At 37.6% G+C, this 18,091-nt stretch overlaps 1 long non-coding RNA gene across 2 annotated transcripts; it reads right to left on the bottom strand.

The window, feature by feature from the left end:
- Window positions 1-1,125: 1,125 nt before the first annotated feature.
- Window positions 1,126-17,289, bottom strand: LOC144302327 (uncharacterized). Of its 2 annotated transcripts, none has more exons than XR_013369175.1 (4): window positions 16,977-17,289; window positions 15,448-15,595; window positions 6,443-6,637; window positions 1,126-5,528 (listed from the first exon to the last, which is right to left on the bottom strand). It is a non-coding gene; the product is annotated as an uncharacterized LOC144302327 (long non-coding RNA). The 2 variants fall into 2 exon arrangements; XR_013369181.1 differs by having other exon boundaries at window positions 15,502-15,595.
- Between the last annotated feature and the right edge of the window lie 802 nt (window positions 17,290-18,091).

The raw sequence follows: 18,091 nt of genomic DNA, 5'->3' as shown, positions 1-18,091 counted from the left end.
AAAGCCTCTCTCGTCTTCCTCTTTCAAAGAGGCTTTTTGGGGGCTGGAAGTGCTAAGAATGTTACTTCTTCTGGTTTATAGGCCAGCAGGCTGCAACCCTGGTAAATCCACGGCCAACAGTCTGACTCTGAGCTAAGATGCAGCTAGATCTAGAGGAAAAATAAATACTTAGACCAATTATACTTTCAAATGTCCTTGGATCTTTGAGTTTATGTCCTTACAGATAGCTAATTAGAATGTACAGGCCTAAAACACGAACTTGCTAGAGAGTATAGTGTTCAAAACGAGAATGACAGCTTTCCTTTGGATTGTGTGCTGATCGATAGCAGCTCAGTGTCAGATATGAAGCCAAGCTAAACTACATAAACACGGAAGATGTAAAAGCTAAATTTGAAAGAATAAAATTTAGAGTCTATATATACTGAATTTTGATGGGCTATCAAATTATATTCATCAATAATGTCAAATTAGGGGGAAAAACATAAGAACAGGTAAGAAATGTTATTTTGGACAAAACGTTAAGCTAGATGGATTTTTTAAAAGTTTTTATTTATTTATTTATTTATTTATTTATTTATTTATTTATTTATGAGAGACAGAGAGAGTCAGAGACACAGGCAGAGGAAGAAGCAGGCTTCTAGTGGGGAAGTAGTCCCTATGCAGGACTAGATCCTGGGACCCCGGGATCATGCCCTGAGTCAAAGGCAGATGCTCAACCAGTGAGCCACCCAGGTGTCCCAAGCTAGGCAGATTTTTAAACTTTTTACTTATATAAGTATAATGTGGGCAGATAAAAGTTAGAAAATAGAAACGAGTATACAAAAGAAAGTAAAAATACAGCCATATAGGATCACGTCAAAATGCATTCAATCAATTCTCTATTATTGGGCATTTGTGTTTTTTCTATTCTTTAACACAAATGCTTTAATGTACACCTCTATATGTATTGCTGTGCACACATCTCTCATTATTTTCTCATGAAAAACTCTTGGAAGTGGGATTTCTCAGTTGGACAGTATTCAGATGTTTAAAATCAGAATTGAAGCAATAGCCAAATTCAAAGTCACTTTAAATTCTTTTTTTAAGATGCTTACAACACTTTCAAACTTAGAAAGCATCCAAAAATTGATAGTAAACAGTCTTTATTTCCATATCAAAGTCAATAATAATATTGCATATATACCATTTCAAGACTCTGACATTTCTTAAAACCTCACCAAATACTAACAGACAGCAATACCATATGGTTATAGACACTTGTCAAAGAGCAAGGCTGTTTCCCATTGTAATACAACAAATATGTTAACTGACTGTTGCATTTCTGGATTTAAAATACTGAACAGAAAACCAATCACACCAAACATATATAATATTTGTATACATACGCAATTGCATTACACACAACAGCAGAAGGATTCTGGACGGAAACATTTGTTTCTTTGTTGGCTATGCACAAAGTGATAATCTCTCTGGGTCTTAGTTCTGAGGTGAAATACACAAGAGCCAGGATTTCCAGATTTTTTTATTTAGTAGACCAATTAAACTAAAAAAAAAACCCTACAAGCACATAATTCATAAATAGCCTTAAAATGGAGGGAGAGAAAAAAAAATGGAGGGAGACATAATTTCTGAATAAGAAAGCATCATTTAAACCAAATGTATCTAACCTGATTTTTTTTTTTTAATCTGCTCTATTGCTCATATTTTTCTCATTTTGCCTTGGAGTATGACAAGTTGTACTAGTTCACAGACTCTTTTTTCTTAGTTAATTTATTTATTTTAGAGAGACAGAGAAAGCACAAATGGGAGGGGCAGGGAGAGGGAGAGAGAATCTCAAGCCGAATCTGCACTTAGCGCAGAGCCCTATTCGGGACTGGATCTCAGGGCCCTGAGCCAAACCAAGAGTTAGAGGCTTAACCAACTGTACCACCCAGGCGCCCCTAGTTCACAGATTTTTGATCGAAGATAACTCCTCTAGATAACTCTTAAGTCTTTTCCAGTTCTAAAGTGCTGTGATTTTGTGGATTTAAATTTTAAATTTGCTCTATGTAAAAAAGTAATTTGTGAGGAATTTTAAAATTTGATCTCCCATATTTCTTTGAGGCTGCCAATGAGTGGATTCCGGAAAGGGGATACGAACATTGGACGATCCAATAGGGACTTGGTAAGGGTCTCCAGTAGCCAGCCATTGGGATGTGCAATGGGCATACAGTGACACAAAACACAGCTTCTGCCTTCAGGAAGGTTCTTGCCTAGAGGGAAACAAGATACTAAAACAAAGAGGCAGTAGGGTACAATAAATGACATAATATAGGGGACATGGAGCATTTAGGAGCAGCACCCTACCCAGACCAGGGTGCAGCTGGCTAGTGGGCTGGATCTACTGGAGGAGGTGATGAGTAAACTGAGTCTCAAAGAATAGAATGAATGTTAGGCAGCTGAGGATGTCTTTAGAGGCAAGTGAGCAATCTGGGCACAATTAATGTGCAACAATAATCACAGAGAATCCTCGGAATCCAAATCCTAGAGGGTTCTAGTGAGGGCAGAGGCATCCAGTTGGAGGATCACTGAAGACACTGTAGGGGAAGGCAAGTGGCCCGATTTAGGAAAACCTGCAGTGCTACATTAAAGAGTTTAGACTTTGTTTGTTTTAACATTTTAAAATCATTTATTTGAGAGAGAGCAAGCATGAGTGAGGAAAGTGCAGAGGGACAAGCCGACTCCCTACTGAGTGCAGAGCCGGGTGCTGGGCTCCATACAGGGCTCGATCTCAGGATCCTAGGATCATGACCTGAGCCAAGGCAGACACTTAATCAACTGAGCCACCCAGGCACCCCAACGAGTTTAGACTTGATCCCCAACACATGGGACATCACTGAAATATTTTAACCAGGGGAGGACACTGGGGCACATCTCCACTTTGCTTTTTCTCCCATCTCAAATTCTAAAATTAGAGCTGTACAGTTGAAAAGAAACTTGGGGGGAGAATTCTTATGCTACCTTTATTTTTTTTTAAAAGAATGAAGATGAGATAGTATAGGCTTGTTAAAACAAATTCAAACAGTATAGAAGTGCACAAAATAAAAGAGGAAAATTTCAAGACTTCCCTCCCTCATCCCCTCAATCAAATCCTACTCCCCAGGGTTAAATCACTATTTTGAATTTCAGGTACATCCATGTATTTATTTTCTAAATATGTAAAAAGGCGTTTATAAATAACAGATATTTTTGTAAGTTCTTTAATAGAGAATGTATTGTGCTACCTATATATTGGCCTGCAATATGCCTTTATCGCTTACTATATTGTCAGTGCAAATCGACCTCATTCTTTTGGACTGCATAGTATTCCACGATGTGGTCTGGGTATGTCCCAAAGGTATTTAACCATTGCCCTCAGGGTGATCATTTAGGTAGTTCCCAATTTTCTAGTCATTGTTGCGGTGAACATCCTAGATTATTTCCACAGGTATGCGTGTTTTCCTAAAAGATAGTTTCTTAGGATGGAATTACTAGGTTGCAGGATCTAGGCACTTACAATTTTGAAAGGTACTGCCTTGTTGCTCTCTCAAAAGCTGTTTTGTGCACATCCTGAGTATACAAGAGTGCACATTTCCTCCCACAACAGCCAAGCTGTTGGTTTTCTGTTCAGTTCAAGCTGGGTATTATCAAGTTTTTGAATCATTACCAATCTGATCAATAAAAGATGTTATCTCATGAGGCACCTGGGTGGCTCAGTGGGTTACATGTCAGACTCTTGATTCAGCCCATGTGTTGATCTCAGTGTCCTGAGCTCAAGTCCCGCATTGGGTTCCACACTGGGCATGGAGCCTACTTAAAAAATAAAAAATAAAAAGATGTTATCTTTGCATTGGCTCAATTGATTTTTGGTGAGTTTGACATCTTTCATATATTTATTGGCTAAATATATTTATTTTTGTCTACAAATTGCCATTTTACAAACCCTGCAGGTCAAAGATTCTTAGTCTGGGGTCCCAGGGCTCCAGATACATGATATGGCATTTTCTGTGTGTATTGGCTGCACACTATTCTCAGGAGAAGGCCCAAGGAACATTAAGAATCACTGATCTTTTTTCTTTTTAAGATTTTATTAATTTATTCCTGAGAGACACAGAGAGAGGCAGAGACATAGGCAGAGAGAGAAGCAGGCTCACAGTAGGGAGCCTGATGTGAGACTCGATCCCAGGCCCCCAGGATCATGCCCTGAGCCAAAGGCAGACACTCAACCACTGAGCCACCCAGGCATCCCAAGAACTACTGATCTTAAACTGCAGGCTAAGAGGAAGATGTGGAAAGAAAGAAGCAGGGCTAGAAGGAAAGATAAGAAAGGAGTGAGGGCCGGGCTCTGTGATTGGGTACGTGCATGTACACACAACCACATGTGCTGCTTTTATTATCTTCCTGTGATCTGTACCAGGCCCTCCAGGTAGGATCCCTTATTTGCATCCCCTGAAGACCCAGCAGCCATCCAGGGGCTACTAGATCATCATGGATTGGGCAGTTCACTTCTTACTAATATTCATATACATATCACAAAGAATTCTGACAATTCAAGATGCATCTTTGTTATATTTTGGTTCATAGAAACAAACAAAAACCTCATACATACAGGGGCACCTGGGTGGCTCAGTTGGTTGAGCATTTGACTCTTGATTTCAGCTTAGATCATGATCTTGGGTGGTGAGATTGAGACCAGTGATGGGCTCTGCTTTGAGTGGGGAGTCTGCTAGAAATTCTCTCTCCCTTTCTGCCTCTCCCAGTACTCTCTCTCTCTTTTAAATAAAAATAAAATCTTTAAAAAAAAAACTTTATACATACAAGCTGTCACCGATTTATCCGAAACTAAAGAAAAGCATTCACCTCAATTTTATGTCCTGTCCTCACGATTTCTCTAACCTACCCAGAGCTTTGAGCTCTGCACACCCTCCTATCTGACACCCCCATAGCTGCTCTGTGAGACTCCTTAATCCCATATCTGCACTGAAGCCTGAGCTATCTTTTCATTTCAACATCCCCCAGTTGATGCCCCTCTCAGGGTTCCCCTTTGCTCTTGGGCTAAAGGTCCAACCCCTTAACACCTGTGCTCACCTAGAGCTACCTGGCCAGACCCCGCCCACCTCTTCTGTTCAGCTAAGCTTCTCCTCCCCACTGGCTCAGCCACACCAGACACTCAGGTATTCTCTCTCCCACTCAGCGACCTTTGCAACTCTGTTTCTTCTACTTGAATGCTCCTTCTCCCACCCCTCTTTCACTGAGTTCACTTCTACACAGCTTAAAAATCACTTCCCTGACCTCCCAGCCCAAGTCATGTGCTATGATTTCAAGCTTTCAAAGCATCTTGTACTTTTTTTTCCTTAGAAGTTATCCCAGATTTGCAATCACATAGCTCATTTCATGTCTCTTCCACGCTGGCAGGTCAGCACTACGAAGATAGAAAAGAGGATCTGTTTTGTTCTCTGAAATCCAAGTGCTCAAAACAGGGCTGGAGGGGAGCAAGTGATCAATACACACTGTTGGAGGGAGGAAGGAAAAGGATGTGATTAGAAATGGTGCCTCGTAGGCTTATATTTTCCTCTACATTTTCTTTCAGGTATGAGCACTTACAAATTATGTCTGGATACAGAAATTTGCTCTTTCAAGTCATTCCCATTATTTACCAGGAACTTACTGTGAATGGACTAAGCACTTTTCCAGGAGCTGGGGGGGGGGGGGGGGGAGGGGGCAGGGGACACCACAGTGAACAAAATAAATGAATCCTGCCTTTAGCTTACATTATAGGAGGACCAAGCAGGTGGTAACACATACCAGATAAGTAAATGATACAGCATATTTAGAAACTATAAGGTGCTGTGAGAAAATTCAAGCAGGGTAAGATGGATAGGACAGTTAGGTTGGGGAGACCAAAATAGAGAGGGTGTGAGTACTCTCAAGAAGTTTAAAATAAATTTGGGAAACACCAAGGAAGCAGATGGGGCTGCACATCAGCTCCCGAACTGCATCCTCCTTGTGAGAGAGCCACATGGTGCAGCCTGGAGGCTGGTTTGCAGTAGCTCCTCTGGTGCCCTGATACTTCGACATCTTCCTCAAGAACTTCATACACTTCAGTGTTAGTCTTTTCCATAGAACCCTCCCTATTTCTTTTGCAAACTTGGTGGATATTTCTTCCAGGTTCCTGTGATCTTTCATCTCTGTACTTTATCACTCATCTCCCTGTCCTGAAACAATCTATCTTCAGGTGCCTCTGGCCACCAGAACACAGGAATTCCTCAAGGGCAGGGACCAGGTCCCAGCATCCAGGATTTGATCATTTCCAGCCTGTGATAAAATAGGAAATGCTCAAAGTATTTGATGAAGGAGTGAATAAAAGAATAGATAATGAATGAATGAATGAATGAATGAATGAAGAGAAACAGAATAAGTGTACCTATGGGAATTAGAACCTCTTCAGTTCTCCAAAACTTCATACTTGTGTATGCTTATCTTCACACTTCTGGATCCCAGGAATGTTGTAATGGCCAGACAAGACATTCTTTAGAAGGAATTAAAATACTTGCATAGGGTTTCATTAGTGGGTCACAAAATTGATTTAATAGATCCTGGAAAGCATCTTTACCATTAACTAGAATAGATTAAAAAAAAAAAAAAAAAGAATGCATCAAGGTTTTATCACATGTGGCTGTTTCCCCAGGACAGGCCCAGTTTATTCTTGGTGGATCAGCAGAGTTATTATTTTCAAAAGCAATAGTTTTCCTAATTTTTACAATAAATTAGGTGATCACTTTCACTATACATATGTATGTATAATGGTCCTACTGGTTTATGATTACTGTGGACGCTGATCAAAAAAGATCCAAAAAGCCTTTTCTGGAGAGGTTCGAACCTCTGAGACTCTAAAGACGCATCACAAACGAGAGAAGGTGAGGGAGAAGCAGAAGGAAGAGAAGAATACTGAAGTTCACCTTGATACCTTCCTCATCCTCACAGGATCATGCGTCGTCAGAGGCAGAACCATTTCATTTTGCAAAACTGAGAACTAAAGCTCCCAGGGCTCAAATACCCTGCCAAAGTTCATATGCCATCAAGTCTTAATGCCAGCGTTGAATTCTAGGTCAACACAGGCGGGGGGGGGGGGGGGGGGGGGTTGGGGGGTAAAAAATAAAAGGAATTTTGTTCTACACATAGGAAAGGGAAAGTTGGGGATGTTTTTGTTTTTGTTTTTTTCCCACTTCTTGCAGACCACAACATGTGTAACCACATAAAAATTTAGGAGGGAATGATAGAGTACATTTTCCATGCTAGTATTGTAAGTTTTATAATTTAATACACATACTTTTAGAAGTATTTTGCATTTGGAACTACTTAATATTTTGACTCAGATGAAAGTTCTTAATCATGGACTGAAAAAGTGAATAAATGTTTAGGAGTGATGAAATAAGCCTTATAGGCAAAAGCACAGAAAATAAGCAGTTCTTTGTAGAGTGGTGCATTAGCAAAGAATGCAGGACCTGGAGACAGATAATACAGGTCTAGATCTTAATAGCTATGGGACTGTGGATAGGTTGTTTCTCTCTGCTTCAGTTTACTCATTTATAAAATGCTACAATAGTACCTCCCTCATAGAATTCTCGTACAGATTAAACAAGAGAATCCACATATAGCTCTGAACATGCTTCCTGGAATGTGGTAAATGATCAGAAATATCAGCTGCTATAAGGATAAAAATCAAGACTATTGAAGCTAATAATGCTCCCTTTTTACTTTTTACTTCCCATTGGCATACACCCCCACCTTCAAAGGCCTTCTTCTAGATTTTCTGACATTTCTGAAATAACCTGCCACCATGATATACTGTTTCTTTTAGAGATTGCTAGACTTGATTTGCTAGTATTTGGCTAAGGATTTCTGTGTCTACGTTCATGGGTCATATTGGTCTCACATTATTTCTCTTTTTTTCTCTCTTGTAACATGGCCTCATGAAATGAATTGGAAAGTATTCTATCCTCCCATTTCCTGAAAGAGTTTCTGAAACGTTGATATGTTTCTTAAATATTTGATAGAATTCACAAGTGAAATCTGGACCTAAAGTTCTCTTTGTGGGAAATTTTTAAATTTACATATTTAATTTATTTACGAGATATAGGGCTTATTCAGGGTTTCTACTTCTTTAGTCATATTTGGCAAATTCGTATCTTCTAAGTAATTAGCCCCATTTATCTAAGTTGTTGCATTTATTGACAACAAAATATTCATAATATTCATTTATTATCCTTGTAATGGTAGTATCAGTAGTGTGTCACTGATATTATTTGTGTCTTCTCTCTTTTTTCTCTTAATGCATCTAGCTAGGGGTTTATAAATTTTGTTGAAATTTTCCAACTACCTTTTGGTTTCAATTATTTTCTCTATTACTTCTGTTTTGTGTCACTGATTTCTACTTTTCTTTGTTATTTTCTCCCTTCTATTATTTTTAGATTTAATTCATTCTTTTCTTGCTTTTTAAGGTAGAATATGAAGTCATTGATTTTAGATCTTTCTGGCTTTCTAATATTAAAATTTAATGCTATACATTGCCTTTAAGACATTGTTTTAACTGCACCTCGTAAATTTTGATTTGTGTTTTCATTTTCATTCAGTTCAAAATATTTTTTAAATTCCCTTATGATTTCTTCCTTGGCTCATGTGTTGTTTAGAAATGTGTTATATAATTCCTAAATATTTGGAAGTTTCCCAAATAGCTGTTATTGATTTCTAATTTAACTTCACTATGGTCAGATGACAAACCGTATGATTTCAATACTTTTACATTTGTTAGAACTTGTTTATGACCAGCATATGGCCTTTCTTGATTGACGTTCTAGGTGAACTTTTAAAAAATGTATATTTTGCTATTGTTGGTTATTCTATGAATACCCATTAGGTACAGTTGATTGATGGTATCATTCAAGTCTTCAACATTCCTTGCTGATTTTGTCTTCTTTCTTTATTGATTGTAAGTGAGAAGTGTTGAATACTCCAACTGTAACTGCAGATTTTAAAATTTCCTTTCAGTTCTGTCAGGTTGGGTTTGTTCTTTTAATTTCACATATACTTTTATCTAACCCTCACAAAATACTCATGATATATGTGTGATTATTTTTATTTTACAAGGGAGGAAACTTTCGCTCATAGATTAAATGATTTCCCCAATTCCATACAACTAATTCACTTCAGAGAATTTAAGTGATTCCCAGAATCCTGACTCATTCTGTCAAGTTTTGCTTCATGTATTTTGAAGCTCTATTACATTTAGGATTGTCATGTCTCCCCAATAAATTGAATTCTTTATCATTATTCCTAGTATATTCCTTTTTATGGTGTATGCTTTATCTGATATTAATATAGCCACTCCGGTTTTCTTATAATTTATGTTTGCATAAATTATATTTTTTCCCTCCTTTTAGTTTTAATTTATCCTGCCTATATATTTAAAGTGGTTTGCTCCTACACAGCATATAAGAGAATTTTACTTTTTTATCTTGTCTGGCAATCTTTGACTCCAACTGGAGTCTTTAGATCATTTACATCTAATATAATTATCAATATGGTTGAGTTTAACTCTACAATTTATTATTAGTTTTCATTTTGTCTCATCTCTTTTTGTTATTTTTTCTTCTTTTCCTGCTTCTTTTGAGTTAATTGGTACTGCTTAGTTTTCCATTTTATCTATTGGTGAGATATATTTTAATTTATTTTTTATTTTAGTGATTCCTCAACACTTCATAATACCTATCTTAACTCATAATTTACACTCAAATAGTATTATACCACTTCATGTATAACATAAAATCCTTAACCCTATAGATTTCCACTGCTTCATTCTGTCCTTCAAGCTATTGTCATATATATTGCTTCTATGCATTCGATAAATCTTAAAAATACATTGTTATTCTTTTTGTTTTATATAGTCGATTAACTTTTAAAGAAAATTTAAAATGATGAGACAAATCTTTTCTATTTGTCCACATACTTATCATTTCTGGTATTCCAAGTTGCTATTTGCTGTCATTTTTGCTTTTGCCTGAATAATTTTGTTTAACATTTCTTTTAGTATAGATATGCTGGCAACAAAGTTCCTCAAGTTTTGTTTGTCTGATAATGTTTTTATTTCACCTTTGGGTTTTTTTTTTTGTTTGTTTTTGTTCTACTTTGTTTTTAAGATTTATTTATTTTAGAGAGAGAGAGCATGTGCACATGTGAGCAGGGGAAGGGCACAGAGAGAGGGAGAGCTTGCTGAGTGCAGAGTGGGACTGGGGTTCAATCTCATGACTCTGAGGATCATGACCTGAGCTGAAACCAAGAGTCAGACACTCAACGGATGGACCATCGGTGCTCCTAAGCCCCTTATCAACCAATTTTTTTTTCAGTCTTTTTTCTCTGTGTGGTTCATCTTGGATTAATTTAATTGCTATGCTCACAGGTTCACTAATGTTTTCTTCTGCAGTACGTAATACGATATTAATCTTATCCACTGAAATCTTTAGTTCAGATATTGCAGGGTTTTTTTTTTTTATCTCTAGAAGTCTGAGTTGGTTCTTTTTTATATCCTTTATTTTTCTTCTGATTATTGTTTTGTTTTCCTTTAAATAATTATACATAATAAAATCTGTCTTAACATTGTGTCTGCTAATTCCATTATTTTGTCATTTCTAGGTCTGTTTCTCTTAACTTATTCTTCTTCTTGTATTTTTTTCTTGCCTTTAAGCATGTCGAGTTAGTTATTTATTTATTTATTTATTTATTTATTTATTTATTTATTTATTTATTTTTTACTTGCTGGTGACGTTGCTATTGTTCCATTATTAAGTGTCTGTATTTTGTTGTCCTCCTTTCAAGAGCATTGGGCTTTGTTTTGGCAGGCAGTGAAGTTCATTGTCCCATCAGGTTGATTCCTTCAAAATCTGTTTTTAAGCTTTACTAGAGACCGGTGAGACCTGTGCTATCCACTATGGTAGTTAGTCACTAGCTATATGTGGCTATTAAAATGTGACTAATCTGAATTAAGATGTGCTATAAGTATAAAAACACAACAGATTTTTGAAGACTTAGTGTGAGAAAAAGAACACAAACTTCCTCATTAACAATTTAATACTGATTACATGTCAAATTGATAATATTTTGGATATGTAGGGTTAAATAAAGTATGTTACTAATTTTGCCTACTCCTTTTTCCTTTTTACTGTGGTTACCAGACATTTAAAACTACATATGTGGCTTGCATTATATTTCTATTGGACAGTGCTGGTCTAGAGCAGAGGTCAACAAACTACAGCTCACAGGCTGACCACTTGGTTTTTGTTAATAAAGTTTTTTTTTTAATTTTTATTTATTTATGATAGTCACACAGGGAGAGAGACAGAGAGGCAGAGACACAGGCAGAGGGAGAAGCAGGCTCCATGCACCAGGAGCCCAACGTGGGATTTGATCCCAGGTCTCCAGGGTTGCGCCCTGGGCCAAAGGCAGGCACCAAACCACTGTGCCACCCAGGGATCCCTGTTAATAAAGTTTTATTGAAACACAGCCATACCCATTCACTTATGTATTTTCTACGGCTGCTTTCACACTACAATGGCAGAACTGACTAGTCGTGGTGAAGACCATATGACCCACAAGCCAAAAATAATTATGATTTGTAAATTTAAGAAAAATTTCCAACCATTGGCCCAGAGGATCTCACTCAAAGGATAGTTCAGACGTATTACTAACATATGATACTTTAGAGACTCCACTGAATGTTCTAAGAATGAACAAGGACTCTCCCCTTTGGCTAACCAAATGTTCTCCCAGTTCATGTGTGCCCTGAGATTTATTTAGCTTACAACTTTGTGGAGTGTCTTTTCTGTCCAAACTTGTGGAATGTCAATGTCATTCTATATAATTGTGTCCTGGTATTCAGGACAAGACTCAAGGGATTCCTATACATATTTCTGGAGCAATTTTTTCATATAGCCCCCTCCTTCCCAGAATTTTCCCACTACTTTTAGCCATCTCAGCCTCCTCAAACTCTAGCCTCCATCTTACCAACTCAATAAGGCTGCCAGAATCTGTTTGGGTCCCTCTTTCCTGAGTCCACAGTCTAGAAATTACTTTCAGGCAGAAAGCCAGGGGAATTACCGAGCTCACTTGTTTGTTTCTCTTCTTTCAGTAATCATAGTCCTAGGCAGACTATTGTCCAATGTCTGAAAACCATTGTTTCATATTTTATCCAGCTTTCTAATTATTTATGGTGGGCATTTAAGTCTGGTCCTTGTTACTCCATCGTGCCTTGAAAGAGAAATCCCCTATACTTATCTTTTGATAGGTGGAACTTTCTAGATAGTGCACTCTGAGTCTTCAGACTTCCCAAAGAAGGTTTGTTGGATTTGACTGACTTGTGTGGAGATAGAGAGGTAAGTGTATGTTTGCCTAAATAGTTGATGATACACTATATTATTGCTGACTTGGATTTTTTTATGTCCTGGTTTTGACAGAAAAGACAGAAATGACTTTATAGAAGAAGCTGAAAGCAGGCTAATCCTGGGCTGTGCATTTCTGAATTCGTTTGTGATTTATATCAGAGGTACATCAAACATATTAGCAGGCCTATAAAGTATGTGCCTTGCCTCTTAAAAGCATATGAAAAGTTTAAGAAGTGATTACTATTAGCTCCAGATGCTATATTAAGATCTATTCATCTCTAGGAGTTTATAGTTAAAGGGAAGAAATTATCCCAAATATAGACAGATGATAGATAAAGGTAGGGAGGGAGAGAAGAAGGGAAAGAAAGAGATTCCAAAAATGTTCATTTTTTTATATTAGTGGTATTTCTGTGTTAAGGGATGGAAACACCAAGTAGTTGACAAAATAAACAAACAAATGAAACCTAATTAATTTTCTTACACTTGAATATAAAAATTTCAGAAAAATGTGATGAAAGAATGCATTTGTTGAAAACAGGATGAGAAATGATAGCTTAGCCCAAGGGAAGGGAAGTGACTGGTCTGGGAAAGGCATAACAATGAATATGTGAATCAAAAATAGCTTCAAGAATGAGAAAGTTAGGGGTGCCTGGGTGGTTCACTCTGTTAAGCATCCAACTCTTGATTTTGGTTCAGGTCATGATCTGGGGTCATGAGATTGAGCCCTGCTTCCAGCTATGGGCTCAATGGGGAGTCCACTTGAGATTCTCTCTCCCTCTCCCTTTGCCCCACCCCCCCTCAAATAAATAAATAAAGCTTAGAAAAAGAATCAGAAGGTTAAAGCAGTCAAAGGAGAAAAAAGAAGAGAGTGAAGATGAAAAAGAAAAGGATTCAGGGCACAATAGTGCCAGGCTCATAGCTGATGCTCCATGATGAATGGGTGGATGGATAGATATAATAGAAAAGAATAAATGTGATGGTCGAGGGCAAGAATTTGATCTTGCTGTGGACAAAGAAGGAATCTAATGATGATAGAGGGAATTCTAGTGATGGGTTTTGTAGGATGGCAATTTATAACTACTTTACATGCAAATAAGTTTTCTTCTAGCTAACTTGTGCTCAAAACCTCAGATCAAAGGTCACTCATTTCCTTAAAGAAGTCTTCTCTGATCACTAAATTAACACATCTGGTTTTTTTCCCTCTCATGGCACCCTATGTTTTCCCTCTATAATACCAATCAAGTTTATAAACAAGTGTCTTATGGTATTTGTGTAACATCTGTGTTTCCACGACTCTGTAGGCCCCATGAGGGAAAAAATTATGTTATGCCTTTGTTGCTAACCATTGTGTCCTCAGGACCCAGCATAAAGCCTGGTACATAGTAAGCTCTCAAAAGTTACTGATTTATTTATTTATTTATTAAATGCACAAATAAGTGCATGAATCCATGAGTCAATGAGGTTGGACCATGGGGACATGCAGAACTGTGAGGTCTATGTGGCCTCGGGAAGACTGAAGCCTATTCATCCAATGAGTGGGTGTAGTGCAATATAAAATGCCCCGGAATTAGAGTCAGAAAGTCTGAATTTAACATCTGCCTCTGCTATTTACTCGCCGTGTTAACTAGGGCAAGATAATTTATCCAAACTTCTGTTTTCTGATCTCTTAAATGAGCATAATATACCTCACATGGTTCTTACGAAGACTGAATGAAGAAAATTTCAGAACTTTGCAAAGGTTTTCTTTCCAGACACCCCCTCGCCCCCCAATCCCAGGCCTCTGAAGGAGAAGGGCAGGTTCGCATCTCTGTTGAACAAAGGCACAACTTAAAACAAAAGCAACTTCTTTGAAATAAGTTTCATCTGGAAAGTTCATGCAAATGTTGCATTTTACACTATAATATATACCTGTATTGTTTCGATATTTAAATTATGTTTTAAATTATTTACTGGTTACCTTAAGTAAAAAAAAAAAGTTAAATACTTTTTTCCCATAAAATAATTGAAAAAAATTGATGCTCATAAATGCACCATATTATCCTTTGGTTTTCCATATTTATGAAATGCATGGATTACTGTGAAATTGCCTGCCACATGACATAAAAGTTTGCTGAATCTGAATCTGTCCACCAGAGGAACATCATGATTGAAACAGGCAAAACAGGTAATATGAGAATTCTTTCCATAGGAGCAGTGCTGAGGCAAGCTTCTGGTCTGAAGATGAATCAAAAAGTTCCAGAAGTGACCTGGAACCTTATTTAAACCTAACAAATCCAAAGGAAGTGATCATTGCTATAAAAAATGTAGGATTTACTTAATAGATAGTTGTATATTTACTATAAATAGTTATGGTTATATATAATAATGTGTTATTATGTATAATAGTGTTAATTCATAAAATAATATATTGGATTGTTTACAGAGGAAAAAAAGATACTTAATTATCAAATATTACTTTTATCTTGGGCTTTTTTCTTAGAATCTAATGTAAAAAGAAAAAAAAGACCTTCCCTCTTTACATTCAGAAATTGCTTCTGAATCTGAATTAGCCACAAATATATACCCTACACATTCAGCCATGGCTTAATTTTCATTTCCAAGGCTTTGACTAATGAAAACATTAAGCACAGTGCCACTAAAGCAAACCCCCTCATTTTCCTCATTGTAAAGTCTGGATAACAATACTTACCTCATGGCTGGTTACAGCATTCAGTGCAGTGAGGCACGTGACCATACCTGGTACAGTGCCTGACACACAGCAACCAGGACCACCCCAGTTCTAGACTTCATTCATTGCTCTGTCATCAATGTCCACTTGTTATGGGCTGAATTGTGTCCTTCCCAAGATGCATCTGTTCAAATCCTAACCCCCTAGTACCTCAGAATGGGACTATAGGTTCAGATAGGGTCTTTACAAAGTAATGAAGTTAGAATGAGGATGGGCCCCAATCCAGCATGACCGATATTATTATAAGAGGAAATCTGGAATGCCTACAAGTGTAGAGAGAAGATAACGTGAAGGCACAAGGAGAGACGGACATCCACCAACCAAGGAGACAGGCCCCGGAACAGATCCTTCCCTCGCGGTCCTAACAAGGAACCAGTTTGGCAGAGCCTTGATCTCAGATTTCTAGTCTTCACATCTGTGAGAAAATAAACTTCTGTTGTTTAAGACAGTCTGTGGCAGTCCTAGCAAACTAATATACCACTAGAATACAAGCTCTGTGAGGGCAGAGACTTTTCTTTTTGTTCTATATTGTACCCTGAGTGCCCCCCTAATAAACAATTATTGAAATAGTACATAACTATTCAATTCTTGTACCTGGCACAAGATATTCAGCAAATATTTTAAGACAGAATAAATTATTTTATTTTCCAAATACCAAATCAGGATATTATCTGAGGTAAAACAAGTTATGTAAATGTATTTATGTAAGCGTGTAAAACTTTAAATATTAAATTGCACTTGGCAAATACCTGAATTGAAAAGGGCAAAATGGGGGATCTCCGGGTGTGGCTCAGCCGTTGGGGATCCCTGGTGGCTCAGCGGTTTAGCGCCACTTTCAGCCCAGGGCGTGATCCTGGAGATCCAGGATCGAGTCCCACGTCAGGCTCCCTGCATGGAGCCTGCTTCTCCCTCTGCCGGTGTCTGTGCCTCTGTGTGTGTGTGTGTCTCTCATGAATAAATAAATAAAATCTCTTAAAAAAAAAAAAAAAAGAAAGAAAGAAGGAAAGAAAAGGGCAAAATGTCATGATTTTCACACAGGTCTTGGAAAATCCAACTTTGGTAAAGTGTTAATTGTTTGACATCTCTCTTCCTTGGCCTAAATTTAAGCACTGTCCCATGTGCCTCTCACTGATCTTTCCAACCTGTTCTCTGAGTCCACAGGACCCCCTTGCTGGAACCAGAGTGGCCTGTGCATCACTTCTGGGTGCATCATCCTTCTAGGCTCAGCTGCCCTCACAGGAAGTCTTTCCTGACCTTCTGAAGCCAAAGTGATACCACGCTCATTTTGGACTACCTTTCAAAAAATAGATCCTTTACTTCCCATACCATTAGTTATCTTTGTGTGAAGATATGTGTCTGGTTTCCATTTCGGGCTAAGGTCTCTGAGGACAGGAACCTTGAAAAGTACTTAATCCTACCCCTATCTAAGTAGGGGTCCAGCACATATTATAAATAGATTTTTAATTAAATCACTGGAAAACAGCAAATGAGCATTTGTGCCCAGCCACAGCCCTGACAGTATGAAGAGCCAGGGAAGGCACTGACAAATCTAAATCTCTTTTGACAACTTGGGTATAAATCCTCCCACAAGTGGGAAATAGAGAATAGTAATGATGTCATTAGTATGGTGCCATGGCCCCCAAAGAGTATAGCATCACCATTGCCCATCAGGGTAATAAATATCCACCATGTCCTATTTTTGAATAATGCCTATTTAAATAATGCTAGGAGTTTCTTTTCCAAGGATTCTTACTCTTCTTTCCTCTGGGAGTTTTTCTGATCGAATAGCCACTTACCTCAGATAACCAAATCAGCAGCAGGATGCGGAAATTCTTTTGATCCCTGCCTCTGTGGGCTCAGCAAACAGCTAGAGTATGTCCAACCACACGGAAAAGAAATACTGTACAAAATTAATTACTTTTTGTGTTGTTGTTGTCATTGTTTACAGTCAGTGATTTTTTTGGATTCCCCTGATACGAAACATGAGCCAGTCAGTGTAAGGAAGCCTTTTTTCTTGCTCCAAGGCAAAGCCTTTAGGAAAAATGAGTGTGATATTCCTCACATTGCTTTCTGGCCATGTGATCCCATCTTCAAATGACCTTTAAAAATCTTACTGGGATCCCTGGGTGGCGCAGCGGTTTGGCGCCTGCCTTTGGCCCAGGGCGCGATCCTGGAGACCCGGGATCGAATCCCACATCGGGCTCCCGGTGCATGGAGCCTGCTTCTCCCTCTGCCTGTGTCTCTGCCTCTCTCTCTCTCTCCTCTGTGACTATCATGAATAAATAAATAAAATCTTTAAAAAAATAAAAAAATAAAAAAATAAAAAATAAAAATCTTACTATGTTTCTTTTCATTGAATTGGATCCAAGCAATAATGATAAATAAAGATAACTGGAGAAGGAGGGACCTAACGTTACACATAAGCACGGATGTCATCATCTTTGACTATTTTTGTGGACATTTCTTATTTAACCCCCCAGTCTAATTTTCTTTCCATTTTTATGTGATATAAAGAGGATATATTTGAATGGAACTTTTAATTACAATATTTTAAATATAATATTTAATTATAATTTTTTCCCTGAAAAATTAGGCTCTAATAACAAACACTATCTTGAGCAAAGCTTGCATTTTCAGGAATACAATTCAGAGATACTAAAGCAAAATAATATGAATGAGGTATAAAATATAAAAATGCAAATCAATACTCTATAAATCAGAGTATTGGCATTCTTATGTAGATAAATAAGTTCCAATGAGAAACACATTATTTATATGGTCAAGGCAATTCATTGTTGGAATAATATACAACTGTCTGTTAAATATAAAGAGTTGTAACAGGAGCTGTAAAAAGATAAATCCCCTACCCTAATTAGCTTACAAACAACTTACTGGAGTTCAAGCTATCTAG

Source organism: Canis aureus, chromosome 2 (assembly GCF_053574225.1).
Source record: "Canis aureus isolate CA01 chromosome 2, VMU_Caureus_v.1.0, whole genome shotgun sequence".
Lineage (NCBI taxonomy): Eukaryota > Metazoa > Chordata > Mammalia > Carnivora > Canidae > Canis > Canis aureus.
This window is presented reverse-complemented; position numbering and strand designations above follow the sequence as displayed.